This window comes from Amblyomma americanum, chromosome 10 (assembly GCF_052857255.1).
Source record: "Amblyomma americanum isolate KBUSLIRL-KWMA chromosome 10, ASM5285725v1, whole genome shotgun sequence".
NCBI lineage: Eukaryota > Metazoa > Arthropoda > Arachnida > Ixodida > Ixodidae > Amblyomma > Amblyomma americanum.
In genome coordinates, this window is record NC_135506.1 from 140,032,415 (window position 1) to 140,049,878 (window position 17,464).

Genomic DNA, 17,464 nt, shown 5'->3' on the forward strand with positions numbered 1-17,464 from the left:
GAGTCATTTAAAAAAACAAAAAGATGAAAGACGGGACAACATTTTAAGACAACAACGGTTCTAAAAAAGGGGGGTGAATGAAATCCAAAGCGTAGGAAAACATCTCAAACCATGACAGAACCGAAACAAAACTGAGATCGCTAGTCAAATGAACAACGAAAGCATCAAACGCAATCAGGAGGCACTGCTCAATCACCTGGGCACAAACAGGCCACTAGGCTACACATGCCCCCGCAAAAACGAAAATTCTTTGGATGATATGGAAATGGAAGCCTTGCTAACACAGTTGTCCGTAGTGCCGATGTAAAATGTTTCGACGACGAGACGCTCCCATTTGTCATTCAATCTGGCCAGAAATTCCGTCTTCGAACCATGGTACACAGTCCCGTTGCTTCATTTTTGTGCAGTCCGCACAATGCTTAGCCAAAAACCCTCCATCGTTGTTTGCCACGCTCAACCGGTGCTCCCTTGCTCTTTCGTTAAAGCATCTGCCGGTTTGGCCTATGTAGACTTTCCCGCAACTAAGGGGAATGCGGTAAACAACGCCGGAAACGCAATCATTGAACTTCCTTAGATGTTTTATTTTGCAAGGGGTCTTCTTAGTGTTCTTCATCATCACGCACACCTTGGACAGTCTGCATGGAGCCGAGAAGACAACGTTGACGCCTCCTTTTCTCGCCACTTTCTTGATGTTGTGCGAGAATTTGTGGATGTATGGAATCACATGGGCCTTCTTTTGCTCGGCGTCTTCTTTGTCTTTGCGTTCTCTCTTAATTTTTTGAAGCACATTTTCACACACACTCGAAATGACGTGCGGAGGGTATCCAGCTGCTTGCAAACGCTGAAGCTGGTACTGGAAGCTCTCTTGGACTTTGTGGTCGCAAGTCTTTTTCAGGGCCGACTCAACACATAGGGAAATGATGCCTCGCTTGACCAACTTCGAATGGGCACTAGTGTAGGGAAGCAAAGCCTTTTTGGACCTGGGTTTGAAGGACCAGCACAAACGCTGTTTCTCAAAGTGCAGATCTAAATCCAGGAACTGAAGATGTCCATCAAGCGGTAGCTCACTGGTAAACCGGAGCCCGAAAGATTCAGATGAAAATGCCGAGAGGATCTTTGAGGCCAAATCCTGAAGATTGCCGTCCCCCGGTGGGGTCAGGAAGACCAGGTAGTCATCGACGTACCTGAACACGCGGGTGACAGCCATCCCTCGCAGTTTGTCTTGAAGACGTCGGTCAAATGATGACCGAAAAATGTAGCTTAAGGCTGGAGCTATGCTCGAACCTATACAAATGCCTGCTTTTTGAATATGATAACTCTCATTGAAGTGGATGACGGAAGACTTTAGATAGAAATCTATAAGTTCCAAGAAGTTGCCAGTGTTGAGGCCAACTGAGTTCCGGAACTTCGTCTCTCCGTGAAGCTCCACGCATTCTCTGATGGCAGCGAACAGTCCTTCGTGCGGAATGGAATAATACATGTCCTCGATATCGACGGAAAAAGCCGTCGTGGAAGTTGGTAGCCCTTTTCCCATCAGCTCAACGACTTCTTTGGAGCTTCTAACGAGGAACGGGTCATTGCCTAATAACACATTCAAATGTATCTGCAGGAAGTTCCCAAGCTTCCTCTGCCAGCAGTTCCTGTCCGACACGATTAGTCGAAAGGGGCAACCAATTTTATGCGTTTTTCCAGTGAAAAACACTTCAAGGGTTCCGGCATCCTCGTTTTTCACGGCCTTCATCAAATGCTCCAACTTCAAATCCTTTAAAAGTCTCACGGCTTCTCGCTTTCTTTTCTTCGGATCGTGCTTGACTGGCGTGAAGTTCTTTGTGACGGCATCCATCGCCTTGCTCTGGAACAAGCCTTGCGGTAAGAATACAAAACCCCCTTCCTTGTCCGACTGGATGACCGTCAAGCCATTTTCTTTAAGAAAATTGACAGCCTTCTTGACAGGTGGCTTAGAAGTTGTCCTGTTACTCGCATGGCGGTAGGCGCACTCCACACCCTCTCCGATGAGTCTCTCCTTTTCTTGTTCGGTCACTCTCTCGCCGATACCGTGGACTAACCCGAGAAGGCTTGGCCTGGAGCATGGTGGTTCGAAGCAGTACTTGGGGCCTTTGTCCTGGCAACTTCTTGGAACTTATAGATTTCTATCGAAAGTCTTCCGTCATCCACTTCAATGAGAGTTATCATATTCAAAAAGCAGGCATTTGTATAGGTTCGAGCATAGCTCCAGCCTTAAGCGACATTTTTTTTGTCATCCTTTGACCGACGTCTTCAAGACAAACTGCGAGGGATGGCTGGCACCCGCGTGTGCAGGTACGTCGATGACTACCTGGTCTTCCTGACCCCACCGGGGGACGGCAATCTTCAGGATTTGGCCTCAAAGATCCTCTCGGCATTTTCATCTGAATCTTTCGGGCTCCGGTTTACCAGTGAGCTACCGCTTGATGGACATCTTCAGTTCCTGGATTTAGATCTGCACTTTGAGAAACAGCGTTTGTGCTGGTCCTTCAAACCCAGGTCCAAAAAGGCTTTGCTTCCCTACACTAGTGCCCATTCGAAGTTGGTCAAGCGAGGCATCATTTCCCTATGTGTTGAGTCGGCCCTGAAAAAGACTTGCGACCACAAAGTCCAAGAGAGCTTCCAGTACCAGCTTCAGCGTTTGCAAGCAGCTGGATACCCTCCGCACGTCATTTCGAGTGTGTGTGAAAATGTGCTTCAAAAAATTAAGAGAGAACGCAAAGACAAAGAAGACGCCGAGCAAAAGAAGGCCCATGTGATTCCATACATCCACAAATTCTCGCACAACATCAAGAAAGTGGCGAGAAAAGGAGGCGTCAACGTTGTCTTCTCGGCTCCATGCAGACTGTCCAAGGTGTGCGTGACGATGAAGAACACTAAGAAGACCCCTTGCATAATCAAACATCTAAGGAAGTTCAATGATTGCGTTTCCGGCGTTGTTTACCGCATTCCCCTTAGTTGCGGGAAAGTCTACATAGGCCAAACCGGCAGATGCTTTAATGAAAGAGCAAGGGAGCACCGGTTGAGCGTGGCAAACAACGATGGAGGGTTTTTGGCTAAGCATTGTGCGGACTGCACAAAAATGAAGCAACGGGACTGTGTACCATGGTTCGAAAAGACGAAATTTCTGGCCAGATTGAATGACAAATGGGAGCGTCTCGTCGTCCAAACATTTTACATCGGCACTACGGACAACTGTGTTAGCAAGGCTTCCATTTCCTTATCATCCAAAGATTTTTCGTTTTTGCGGGGGCACGTGTAGCCTAGTGGCCTGTTTGTGCCCTGGTGATTGAGCAGTGCCTCCTGATTGCGTTTGATGCTTTCGTTGTTCATTTGATTAGCGATCTCAGTTTTGTTTCGGTTCTGTCATGGTTTGAGATGTTTTCCTACGCTTTGGATTTCATTCACCCCCCTTTCTTAGAACCGCTGTTGTCTTAAAATGTTGTCCCGTCTTTCATCTTTTTGTTTTTTTAAATGACTCGGTGCCTATTTTCATTGTTTTTGTGACGTAGCTTCTTGAGCTGATTCATGGTTGTTTTTTTTTTACCCTTTTTGACCTGGTGCCTTTTTCTCACCGGTATTTTTTTTGTTTTTGGCGATGACCGATGCGTTTGTTTTTGTTTCCCGTTTTGTTTGCTTTCAAAAGGGGGAGTGCTTCGTCTCTTGGTTTTGGTGTCAGCACCTGCGCTTGTAAGCGGTTCGAGCTTCAGTGGTATCAGATGGCTACAGTGGTGTGGTTTTTGTTATGAATTTCCTTACTTTGCAGAACGTGTAATTCTCAAGTGTGCACTGTCGCTAAGCGTTCCTTTGCTTTTGTTTTCATAGAAAGGGCCGGCCCGGTATAAGATTATCTTGTAAGCGGTTGGTTCTTGTGTGGTCTGTTTATCGCCTGGGCAGATTGTCACGTGCCATATTGATCAGATTTGAAGTGCGTTGGGGATCGCTATATATATATGCCTTGTATTCCTTCCTTTAGTAAAGTTGTAAGTCTGCGTTAGTGTGTGTCTGCCTCCCTTTCGTCCGTGTTCTTGTTGCGCAGTTCGTCTTTTTTCCATTTCAATACCTTGTAATGGTGGGCCGAGCTGCGGTTTGTGCCAGTCCACATGACATCACACAGGCGCCAGAACTGCTGTAGCTAACCCTTCAAACGGCAACGGCTGGGCAACATGACACAATCTCACTCGAAAAAATCGGTTACTTAGGCAATTCAGGAGCCACACCATTATCAACCAAAACGGCTGGCGTATCGCCGACTTGACACAGCTAAAACGTAGAAGAGAGTAACAGCGTATCGAGAAATAGTGGCCACGGTGTTAGTCGAACGATGCAGGACAAACCCGCTTCAATACCTTGTAATGGTGCGCTGGTTTGCGGTTTGTACCAGTCCAACTGACGTCAAACAGGCGCCAGAACTGCTGTAGCTACCCCATCAGCCGGCAGCGGCTGGCCAACATGACGCAGCCTTACTCGAAAAAAATCAGTTACCTAGGCACTTCAGGAGCGACGCCGTTCTCGACTAAAACGGCAGGCGCATCGCCGACTTGACACGGCAAAAACACAGAGTAGAGCCACAGAGGATCTGCAAATAATGGCTACGGTGGTAGTGGAAGAATGCAGTTAAACCCGTTTCAACAACTTGTAATGGTTTGCTGGGCTGCAGTTTGTGCCAGTCCAACTGGCGGTAAACAGGCGTCAGAACTGCTGTAGCTACCCTTGGGCAACTATCTACTGGCCAACATGACACAGCCTTACTCGAAGAAATTAGCAACTTAAGCACTTCAGGAGCCACGCCCTTCTCGACAGACACGGCGGGCGTATCGCCGACTTGACAAGGCTAAAACGTAGAAGAGAGCCACAGCTGATCAACAAAAAGTGGCCACGGTGGTAGTGGAAGAATGCAGTTAAACACGTTTCAACACCTTGTACTGGTGTGCTGGGCTGCGGTTTGTGCCAGTCCAACTGACGTCAAACAGGCGCCAGAAATGCTGTAGCTATCCCTTGAGCCGGCAGCGGCTGGCCGACATGACACAGCCTTACTGAAAAAATCAGTTACCTAGGCACTTCAGTTGCCATGACATTCTCGACCGAAACGGCTGGCCCATAGCCTACTTGTCAAGGCTACAACGTAGAGCAGAGCCACAGCGGTTCTGCTAATAGTGGCCACGGCGGTAGTGGAACAATGCAGGACAAACCCGTTTCAATACCTTGTAATGGTGTGCTGGATTGCGGTTTGTGCTAGTCCAACTGACGTCAAACAGACGCGAGAACTGCTGTAGCTACCCCTTCAGCCTGCAGCGGCTGGCCAACGTTACACAGCATTACTCGAAAAAATCAGTTACCTAGGCACTTCAGGAGCGACGCCATTCTCGACTAAAACGGCAGGCGCATCGCCGACTTGACCCGGCAAAAACATAGAGCAGAGCGACAGCGGATCTGCAAATAATGGCCACGGTGGTAGTGGAAGAATGCAGTTAAACCCGTTTCAACAACTTGTAATGCTGTTCTGGGCTGCGGTTTGTGCCAGTCCAACTGGCGGCAGACAGGCGTCAGAACTGCTGTAGCTACCCCTTGGGCAGCCAGCGGCTGGCCAACATGACACAGCCTTACTCGAAATAATCAGTTACTTAAGCGCTTCAGGAGCCACGCTGATTTCGACCAAAACGAATGTCGTATCACCGACTTGACACGGCTAAAACGTAGAAGAGAGCCTCAGCGGAGCGACAAATAGTTGTCACGGTGGTAGTGGAACACTTCAGTCAAACGCGTTTCAATACCTTGTAATGGTGTGCTGGGCTGCGGCTAGTGCTAGTCCAACTGACGGCAAACAGCCGCCATAACTGCTTTGGCTACTCCTTGGGCCGGCAGCGGCTGGCAAACAAACAGAGTCTTACTCGAAAAAATAATGTTACTATGGCGGTATAGGAGCCACGCCCTTATCGACCAAAACTTCAGGCGTATCGTCGAGTTCACACGGCTAAAACGTAGATGAGAGCCAGAGCGGTAGTAGTAGTAGAAAACTATGGCGGTATAGGAGCCACGCCCTTATCGACCAAAACTTCAGGCGTATCGTCGAGTTCACACGGCTAAAACGTAGATGAGAGCCAGAGCGGTAGTAGTAGTAGCAAACAGGATACAGAGTCGAAATACAGATTTTGGGTGGAGTCGTTATTTCAGGACCCCAATGTCCACCACAGTTGCTCTTGCTTGAGATATTAGCTTTCGCTGCGTCGCCAAGTCAGAGCTGCGCAGGGCAGACTCCCACTGTTCCTCGGAGTATATTTGTCTATTTCGGGGGGCTAGCGGATCGACAAATAGTTGCCACGGTGGTAGTGGAACAATGCAGGTCATACCCGTTTCAATACCTTGTAATGGTGTGCTGGATTGCGGTTTGTGCTAGTCCAACTGACGTCAAACAGACGCGAGAACTGCTGTAGCTACCCCTTCAGCCGGCAGCGGCTGGCCAACGTTACACAGCATTACTCGAAAAAATCAGTTACCTAGGCACTTCAGGATTGACGCCATTCTCGACTAAAACGGCAGGCGCATCGCCGACTTGGCCCGGCAAAAACATAGAGCAGAGCGACAGCGGATCTGCAAATAATGGCCACGGTGGTAGTGGAAAAATGCAGTTAAACCCGTTTCAATAGCTTGTAATAGTGTGCTGGCCTGCGCTTTGTGCCAGTCCAACTGACGTCAACAGAACTGCTGTAGCTACACCTTCAGCCGGCAGCGGCTGGCCAACAGGACACGGCCTTACCCGTAAAAATCAGTAGCTTAGTCACTTCAGGAGCCACGCCATTCTCGACCAAAACGGCTGGCGTATCGCCGATTTTACACGGCTAAAACGTAGAAGAGAGTCACAGCGATCGACAAATAGTGGCCACAATGATAGTGGATCAATGCAGGTCAAACCTGTTTCAGTAGCTTGTAATCGTGTGCCGGGCTGCGGTTTGTGGCAGTCCAACTGACGTCTAACAGGCGCCAGAACTGCTGTAGCTAACCCTTCAGCCGGAAGCGGCTGGCCAACATGACATAGCCTTACTCGGAAAAAATCAGCTACTTAGGTACTTTAGGAGCCACGCCATTCTCAACTAAAACGGCTGGCGCATCGCCAACTTGGCACGGCTAAAACATAGAACAGAGCCACAGCGGATCTGCAGATAATGACCACGGTGGCAGGGGAAGAATGCAGTTACACCCGTCTCAATAGCTTGTATTCGTGTGCTGGGCCGCCGGTTTCTACCAGTCTGTCGCGAATTGGTAACGCATCCCCGACTTTCCGAAGGGGAACGCTATCGCGAGCACGTTTGAACGAAACAAAAAAGAGATCAGAGAAAACAAAACGAAGCCGTATTTAAAATTTAAAGAAAAGGGCCCATAGGACACGATAAGAAAACAGGATAAACACACACTCAACTAGCGTACAACATTACAGAATAAAGGAAAGAGTTCACCAGGTACTGAGCGTCCCAGGTGAATAAGAACGGAAAACTGGGCGAGTTGGTAGGGAATCATTTTTAACTGCGCAAATAAACGAAGACAGAGAGCAAGAAGGCACGACATGGACACAGACTATCAGCTGATTTTTTATTCAAGGAAAATAGGCCTTTATATGTATCTTCATCCCGCGGAAGGACAGGCTAAAAAACCGAAAACGCAAACACTATCACAAACTATATTGGCACTAGTAACGTGATGCCACTGCGATCACGCACCTAAAAGCAGTCTCCGCATCGTCAGAGAGAAGATACAAAACAAACAGCAAACTTACGGGCACACTCCTGTCAAGCTAACACTCCATACCGCCTGCTTGCGCTAAAAAACTGCGCAAAAGAGGTATCTCTCTATCAATCAGGCTCACAGATGGTGATGCTACACAGTCATCTGATTCTTTCTTGATCAGGTACGCTTCCATCAACTCCCTGAATACCTGATTCCTGTGTTTAAACAAGACGCTGGGCTTGTTCAATCGTGGAAAACAATCTTTGCACCCATTGCAGTGCAAGGCGAGATTAGAGGAAGCCGCACCCTTCAACGCCCTTCAGCCGATGTGAAATTCCATGGACTTGTGGAATTCCCGCCATTTGTCTACGTCCACCGTCCTCTTTTTTACTAGCCTGGGCACTTCCCACCTTGACCAGGATCCTTTCGGAGATCTGAGCCAACAACTCCTCAGGATACCCTGCTTCCTTCAGCCTCTCTACCTGCCCCAGGAAGCTAGCCTCCATTCTGTGGGTACAGGATTTCCCAAGGGACGCTTTTAAGCAGGAAGTCGCGATACCCGCCCTGAGTTTGAAATGCCCCGAACTGATGTTCAAGAGAGGTTTTTCGTCCAAGGGTGATATTCCCAACAAACGCTGTTCTATATATAATGGATGACGAGGTCTAAAAACTGTAGGGTAGCTGAGCTGGAGAGTTTGAAGGTGAATCTCAGGCCACTACCTGTATCTTTGAAGATTTTGGCGACGTCCGGAACTGCCCTGGGAGAGTTCGACTTAAGAATGATTAAAAAATCATTGACGTAACGGAACACATTTAGCGCAAGGTCAGCAAGATTTTGCGCCAGTTCTTGATCCATCCTGCTTAAGTAAATATCGCTCAAAACGGGTGCCACATGGGAGCCGATGCACACATCCGATTTTTGGACGTACACCTTTCCGCCCCACGCAACAACGATTGACTTTAGGTAAAACGATAGCAGCTCCAGGAAACTTTCTATCCAACCCCGCAACCCGCCACAAGCACCAACTCGTCATTGTCTTTTACAATGCAGTCTTTCACTGTCTTCATGAGCTGAGCATGAGGTAGCGAATGAAATAAGTCCTCCACGTCGATGCTGAAGGCAGAGTACTTTTTCTTATCCAGCCTTTTTTTCTTTCAGTACTTTTTCTTATCATAGTCAGCGCCCGTGTCGTGCCTTCTTGTTCTCTGTCTTCGTTTCTTTGCGCAGTTAAACATGAGTCCCAGTTGAAGCGGGAATGCTTTGGAGACAGGGCGGATGCGTGTGGATGTAGTGCAACGCGTCTCTGGCGTTGCGACGAAGAAAGCGGCGGAACAGCGCCAGTTGGTAGCAGGAGCGGAGAGAACTGCAGGAAGACGCCGGTGGTTTCCGGTCAATAGCCCGCAGAACTTGGCAGCAGCAGGAGACGCGTAGCCAGGACCCGTCGACGACGTCCCGAAACAACGGAGGCTTAAAGCAGGCTTAAAGCAATAATAGCTTTCGGCAGCACGGACCCTCAGTCCATCGGCTGCCACCTCCACGCTTGCAAAGAACGCCAGAGGCTTGCGTCGGTGATCCGATGGAGGTAACGGCAGCACGGACCCAACGTCCGGCGGCTGCCACCTCCACGCTTGAATGGAACGCCCGTCCTTGTCTTTTCTCGTCCGTGTCTTCTTTAGCGCAATTCCCTTCTTTAAGTTAGGCTTCTCGGCACCACGGACGCACGTCCGTCGTCTGCCACCTCCACGCTTGAATTACACGAGCTCCGCTGCGCTGTCTCCCTTCACGCCTCGGTTTTCTCACACGTTAGCTCTCGGCTCATCGTGCTCTCCACACTCTTCGTCGCAGTCGCCTCGCACACCCCATACGCCCGCGCACACGCGCAACGCTGGCCTGGCACGCACAGCGCTCTGCTGTCGACGCACCACGTTCGAAAATCCCGCGACGATTTCGTGTTCACATCACATATGCACCCCCCCCCCCCCCCCCTTGGAAAAGTTTTTTCACATAGAAAAAACTAACCGTTTGGTGCACAGAACACTCATGTTCATGTGGTAACCAGGCATGTTTGACGCTGCCAAGGTCCTCGAAGGCACTTTACGCAGTTATACATGGAGGCACATGGAAACGCGCACAAAGAGAACATGGGGTTAAACATCATACATCTCGCAAAGATGAAAAGAAATATCATACAAAACATCAGACACAAACTTTAAAGACCTCTGTACCATAATGGTGAATATGTACACATTGAACAACCCATTACCAGAGTACAAAAGAAGAAAAACAACCCACAAACACTACCGGGCTATATTGTCAGAAGTACTTGTATTTGGGCTATATTGTCACAGCTAACAATTGCAAACACCGTTTGGTAGCACTGTACATTGGGTATCACCATCCGGCAATTTATAAAGCACTCATGCAATCAGTGCCTACGTTTTCTGATCCTCTCAACTTCTTCGATTACAACGGAAGATGACGCTTGCACTGTTTCTTGGGACGCACGCTCTTCGTATCGCTTAAGCATATTGATGTGGAAGAGCTTCTTAGTGCGGCCTAAGTAGATCAAATAATCCACGTCAATTATTTTTGCCAGAATCCACGATTGGACCTTTTCACAGAATCAGGAGTTTATTGCGGCTTCTCGGCAAAAGATTCAGCGCACGATCTCCAACCCTTACATGCCGCTTCTTGCTGTTACTGTCATAGTATCTCTTCTGAGACAGTTGGGAACGCAACAAATTTTGATGCGCCGCCCTCACAGTTTGCTGGAGACGTCCTCTTAGATCGAGAACGTAACTATCTGCCGTCTTCATGTCTTTTCCCAGCCCTTCCTTTGTCCAGAGCTCTCTGAGGACTGCGTGTAGTCCTCCCACATGTCGTCCAAATATCAACTCAAACGGAGAAAACCCCAGACTTTCCTGCGGTGCCTCTCTGTATGCGAACAGAAGCTGACGATATAAGGATTTTAAGTTTTGGACTGCGCCCCACCGCGGTGGCTCAGTGGTTAGGGCGCTCGACTACTGATCCGGAGTTCCCGGGTTCGAACCCGACCGCGGCGGCTGCGTTTTTATAAAGAAAAAACGCTAAGGCGCCCGTGTGCTGTGCGATGTCAGTGCACGTTAAAGATCCCCAGGTGGTCGAAATTATGCCGGAGCCCTCCACTACGGCACCTATTCATCCTTTCTTCTATCACTCCCTCCTTTATCCCTTCCCTTACGGCGCGGTTCAGGTGTCCAAAGATATGAGACAGATACTGCGCCATTTCCTTTCCACAAAAACCAATTATTATTATTTTGGACTGCTCCCGAATGAGCTTTCGCAGCATCAGCTTGAGTGCGCTGTTAAATTTCTCCGCCATCCCATTGCACATTGGATGATAAGGTGTCGTGTTGAGGTGTTTCGCTGCCATAGTTCATCGAGCTCTCTCATCATTTCGGAGGCCTGGTCACAATGGATGACTCTCCATAAACCTATTCGTGAAAACCTTTCCACCAAACCTTCTGCCATGGTTGCTGAATCTATCTTTGGCAGAGCCTCGGCGTCGGGATACCGTGTGGCAAAATCGACGAGAGCGAAAATATATATATTCCCTTTCACTGATGTGGGCGACAGAGGACCGAAAATATCGACAGTAACCCAATCAAATGGAGTTTTGATAAGAGACATGCGTCCCAACGGAGCTTTCCATACTTTTCCTTTCGGGCACGTCTTTCGCCACGAGATGGCACGACCTGACATACCTCTTAATCTCCCCCTGCACTCCCAGCCAGTAGAATTCTTCCAGAACTCGATCTGTAGTCATGTTAATGCCCTGATCGCCGCCAACGGGCTATCGTGGGCAAAGCTTAACAGCTGTGATCTACATGACCTTGGAAGTACTACTTGCCGAACCTCTCTGCCAGAGGCAAGATGATAGAGGCGATACAGCAACCCCTTTTCGACCGAGTGTGAGTGCGAAGTGCCGTGCTTGCCATGGAACACCTTTCCTACTTTCACCAAGAGGCCTTCAATGACTCATCGTCTCTTTGCTCAGTTTCTAGCATTTCCTTGGTAAAAATCATGAAACGAACGCTTAAAACAGTGCTTTCCTTCCTTAGTCCGGAAACTTCCTTTCCAGCCCTTTGGGGCTCTCGCCTTCACCATTTTCACTGGCAACCTCGTCATTGACTAGACCAGGAGATAATTTAGCGCGCCCTCCGATTTTTTCAATTAATATCAATATTTGAAGGCTCACGCGCCTCTGGTATATTTTTAATTACGACATCGTACAATGGTCTCTCCTTGCACTTTACCAGGGCCTGCCAGTGAAATAACAGGACGCGATATAGACTTCTGCCTTGGGAACTTCAAAAGCTATTGGATCTACAAGGAACACCTTATAGCTCGAGCTGGTGAGAGCTGAGTCAGGGACATGGCCAGGATTCTGGTTCATGGCCGCTAGGTCACAAAGCAGTCACCACGCGGCCGCATGAAGTTGAGCGCCTCCTCCATCTCTTACATTCTCCCTCCCTTGTTTGGGGGCGAGACGCCGATAAACTTCGCGCACTGTCCACTTCGTGTGTCCTTCCCTCACGCCCAGCTTCTCAGGGAGGTGGGGGGGGGCGGCTTTGCATTTCGGTTTCTTTTTTTCTTTTCTCACCCAGCGTGTTCAAGGGCGATATACTGTGTGACTCCCCTACTCATTTCTTTGGCTGGGTTGCAAGAAAAGGAAAAAAGTCGGGTCGCGGCTAACGTGGCGTACCCGCGCCGTCTTTGTCGGACGTTGATCAGTCTTCTGTCAAAAAAGATGCCGGCTCGTCACTGTCTGGAAGACGTTGAAGTAACGAGCGTTAAGTGGCAACTCCAATGGCCCTTCCTGGGCCTACGCGTCCAGCGTCGTCGGTCTTGGTGTACGCAGGAACAAGCGTCGAAAAGGGTCATGCATCTCCATATTCATGGCGCTGGCTCGCTTCCCCTTTCGAGCCGAGGGAGAGAATTTCAAGTCGTGAAGAGAAGGGGTTGGGGGGCGATGAAAGGACAACTTAAACCGCGAAGAAAACTTCGGGGAACCTGGAAGAGCTTCAAGCCATGAAGAAAAGAATCACCGCGATCCCCGCGATCCTCCCATTGTTATAAACCCGACCCCTCTTCCGACGCGTACGCGAGCGCCCGCGCGCTGACGCCAATATCTAGCACGGACAGGTATCTGCACTTCGCCGAGGCTCGCTGGCGTCTTCTGCAGTGCGCATGCGCAGACCGGTTTTGGCGTACGCCAAGAGCGCCGACGCTGAGCGCATACCCCAAGATAGAGCGCTTGGAGTTGGCGCTTTAGCTGTGTGGTCTACTAGAATAATATGAATGAGATTAAAGTGAGGGGGCACCAATGGAAATACAAATTTGACATCTTGCATTTATAATTGATAAAACCAACCAGACACCAATTCGATATACTGATGATGTTGCCAGTCAATCTCAAAATGGGTTGCAAAATCGATTTACTACGGAGGCTGTCATCTTGAATTACTCAGACTTCCCAATAAATTCCCAAGAAATCGAGAAACGCGATGAGTAAGAGCTAACGCTCTTAAATCTACTGCAAGTATGCACGTGAAACAAGAAATGGTTCGCTTCTCGCTTTTTTTTTACGGCTACATAAAAGCTGCTGTGGGTGACAAAGGCGAGTTTTACTTTATCGTTAATGACTCGTACGCTTTCACTGCACGACCCCTGCGAAACAGAGAACGAAGCGATGAAAGATGACGATGACGACGATATAGGGAACTCCTACCAGCCAGCACTTATCACAGCGCGAGATGCCACGACTGTGGCTCAGTGGTATGAAGCGTACGAAAACAAAGAATGCCCATTTTTGGCAGCGGCGGTCACAATCCCTCTCTGCGCTCTTGGTTGCAAAGTTTACTTTTTTTTAGTACCATCAAATGAATTTCGGGAGGTTTCGCTTCAGTCTGCTGAATGTGGGAACTAGATGATTTTCTGCGCTAAAACTGTATTCGGAAGCTCATTACGGTCATTGTTAAAAAAATTATGAAATATTGGGACGCTGTAAGACTGGGACGCTTTTTCGACAAAATTTGCGAGGCAGAGAGCGCCGCGATGCGTCGACGCTCAGCTGGAGGTACATAAAGCAAAAAAGGGGTGTGCGGTATCGCTCAATGCTAAAGCTAAATGTCATCAACGAGGGGCAAGCACTGATAAGCGAGAAAGCCTGCCAAAGCAGCGACGGTGATCCTTATGTTAAAGTGGCAAAAGATGCTTTCGGCGCCGCTGCTCTAACTGTATAGATGCGGGCATAGTTATCCAAAAGAATTAGCGTGTTCGATTGAACGAATCCGGCCTAACCTGCGTTGCCCGCCCAGCAGCAAACACCACCAGGGACCCGGTTTTCCTCCGACGCCGACAACTCGAAGAAACACGACCATTTCGATCCGACATTAGGTCATGTCCTCATAAAAAAAGAGACTATACTTGATGAATCGCTTATCTGCAAGAAAGTCACTCTTCCATGCACGGCCACACGCGTCCTAGTTTTCTTAGCCAGGAGGCCGCTCTGCGCTCTGTTACACACTTGCACATGAGAATGAGTCAATCTGTGCACACGCACGTGACGCGGCCAATCCTTTCCTTTTATTTTCTTTAAAACGCCGCATTTTCATGCATCAATCCTAACCTAAAAAGATAACAAGTCTCTGTCCTTGTTCTAACATTGCTCAGCGCGGTTCCGAGTGCACATGTGCTTTAAGGAATACCTTCCACCGGTCTAAAAAACGCGACGTCAAGGGATTGCAACTGAATGTGCAAAAGTGCTTTCTCCACGGAGCCGGTTAGGAAACACTCCTCCACCACCTCTGTTCTCCCGTTTAAAGGCACCTCGTTATGCGTTGCAGCTTTCCTGCTTTTTCTATGCGAAATTCAGACAGCAAGAATTCCAGCAATCTCGAGGGTACGTTGTTCACATGTCACAAACGCTTCCTGCCTCCACGAGAAGTCAGCTCGGGGACGCAGTCAGCGCAGGGGAACAAAGCGATGGGGGCCTCACCTCTCGGCCATGTTAGCGTGGTTTTGTAAGTTGTTAACACTTCTCTCAGTATTGTTCCATGCACAAGTTTGTGCGCCCCAGGCAACCATTCTTATTTTCTTAGAATGGAAAAAAGATTGGAAAATTGTCTCCCTTCTACCGTTGCAGACACCCTAGCTGCGCCTTCGACGCTGATTTCCAGGAAGATGTTTAGGATCACAGAATAATATTTTTTGTGAGTTCACTAAACTAGCCCAGAAAACCAAGTAAGACTTAGGTCCAAGTTTTAAATCTGTGGCTTGAACCCTAACAGAATTCTTCCTGAATTACCACTTGTCTTCGAAGAGTTCTAAACACATGCTAGATTTTTGTCTTCGCGTGCTATAGCTTCGTCACCGTAGAGACATGCTTCAGTGAATACTATAGACAACACACAAGCAGCGCCAACTTCCTTTATTGCAAGGCTGGCGCATAGACCTCAGGCTTTTCCATAAAACACGTAGGAGTCAGGGACGATTAACAAATACAACAGCTCAGCAGATATGAATCAACATGAGCACTAGCTCTCGGTCAAACTTATGAACAGATGAGAAGGCCCATAACCGCCACAGCCAAGTGCACTTAAGAGGTGAAAATACAACACTAAGAAGACAAAAATAAATTGTTACAAACGATAAACGACGCAACCGAGGCATGCTCCTTGCAAACGCTCGGAAGAATGCCCGACGCGTCAAGAAAAGAAAAGGGTGGTGATAAACTAGGAGCGTCAAGGAAGGGCCGTGCAAGAAAATAGGAGAAACGTGCAGTAACACTGACAAAAGATAAAACAAATACCACGCCTATATAATATATAAAATAGATACAAGGCAGAAAACGTGAGAAGAGTGAAACGTTATTGGTTACATGTCTTTCAGGTCAGTGCTTATGGTTTAGTAAGCGCTTAGATTCCTACTAAAGCTGAAAAGCGAAAACTGGTTTCTTTTACTGGTTTCCTTTCCAGTACCCACCCAACCATCAAAACCGTTGCTATGAATTATTTCAATATTTTTGAATGGTTTGGTTGCTGCTGCGCCCTACAACTCGCTCCGTGTCTTCACTCTAACAGATGAAATCATTTCATCTGCAACTATAAATTGATGTCGGCTCTTGATCAAATGGATGTCACATCTCGCCAACAGTTTTCTTTGGCTCTCTGAGTCATAGCAATCCTGCAAGAAACTGAAATATACTGAAACCTGTAATAATTTGTATTCCCTTTTACCATCGAACACATTCAGGTTGGCAGGGCTCAAACGCAACCGCGTCGTAATGAACTACGCTCATTAGTAGCTAAATTATTGAACTTTAAAATAAAAAGAAATGTTATGGCTACATCAGCAGTTTGTTTCAATTACATCATACGTGAAGACCAGTTATTCGTGATTCGATCAACTCGAAAAGAAACTAGTTGCTTGCAGTCGCTTGCAGTCAACCACAGGCTCCTCATTTTCACCTCGTTACAACTAGACTTTATCAACAAGAAATGCAGCATATATAACTCTATCGCCCATAAGGAGCAGGGAATTAAAATACTTGGTTACAAATGCATACTTAATTTGAGCTGTCCTTTGGGCTGTCTAAAATTATTCCGTCGGCATGTAAAAGGGCAAAAGCACAAATCCGGAGGTTCAGAGACTAGAAAGACCGTCTCTTGCCGATATTTGTCCACTCCGTCCCAAGCATACAAAAAATGGGAAGAAATGGAAATAAAAAATATCCAAGAATGAGAGTAGAGCCCGCGGAGACGCGAACAAAGGCCGCTGCGCAAGACTGCGTGGATATCGATCAGCGCTTTTTTTTCATCATGGCACTTACTGCACGAGCTAATGCATGTATGGAAAGGAGATATATATATTGATTATTTACTAAGCACTCCGCTAGTGGCTCCACAGCACTAGTTTGATAAAAGGTAACACTACTAAAAGGGCGGCAAAGATAGACACGGCTTCAAGAGCTGAAACCAGTCCGGTAGCAAGTCTGTTCTGTCATAAACGTCCTATGTTGTAGCCTGTGATGCTACAACTGAGGCTATCGCCACAGCCGAACACGCCTCGTATTAAACTCCACCGCACTTTTTGCTCTGTACATTGCAGAGTGTCGTCTTCGCCAACTTCTATCCGCTCCGTCCAACGGCACTGCCCGTTCATTGTCGTCTTCTGCGTAGCACAAATCCTTGCTTTCGCAATGATGGGGATGTAAACAATCTCTGCAGATATTTCTTGTCAGCTGTAGCCTGGACATCGCCAGGCGTTTCGCATTATCGCTTAGCATAAAATAGTTTCCAACCGTTTGCTATGTTTTGCTGACTTCTGAAAGGATCTTCATGTCAATAGTAATGAAATCGTTTGGCGGCTTTCTTCATCTCCCGCGTATTTGTTCGATGAATTTCGTTAATCCGACGTTATCTGCAATGCTGAGCCAGCTTCATTTGATCCTTTTCTCTATCGAGCATGACAGCTTCTATGCCTGAGTTCCACATTCACATTCTCACAGCTAACTAGCTACTAGAATTCATACCTGCCTCAGACAGAAGGAGTAATTGATAATTTAACTTTACCTAAACCATAGCTTATACATAGCACTTCGTGATTGCAAGGCATACGTGACCGCTTGTTACTTAAACTGGACAAAGGGCGTTTGCTTTCGTTTCTTTAAAAGAA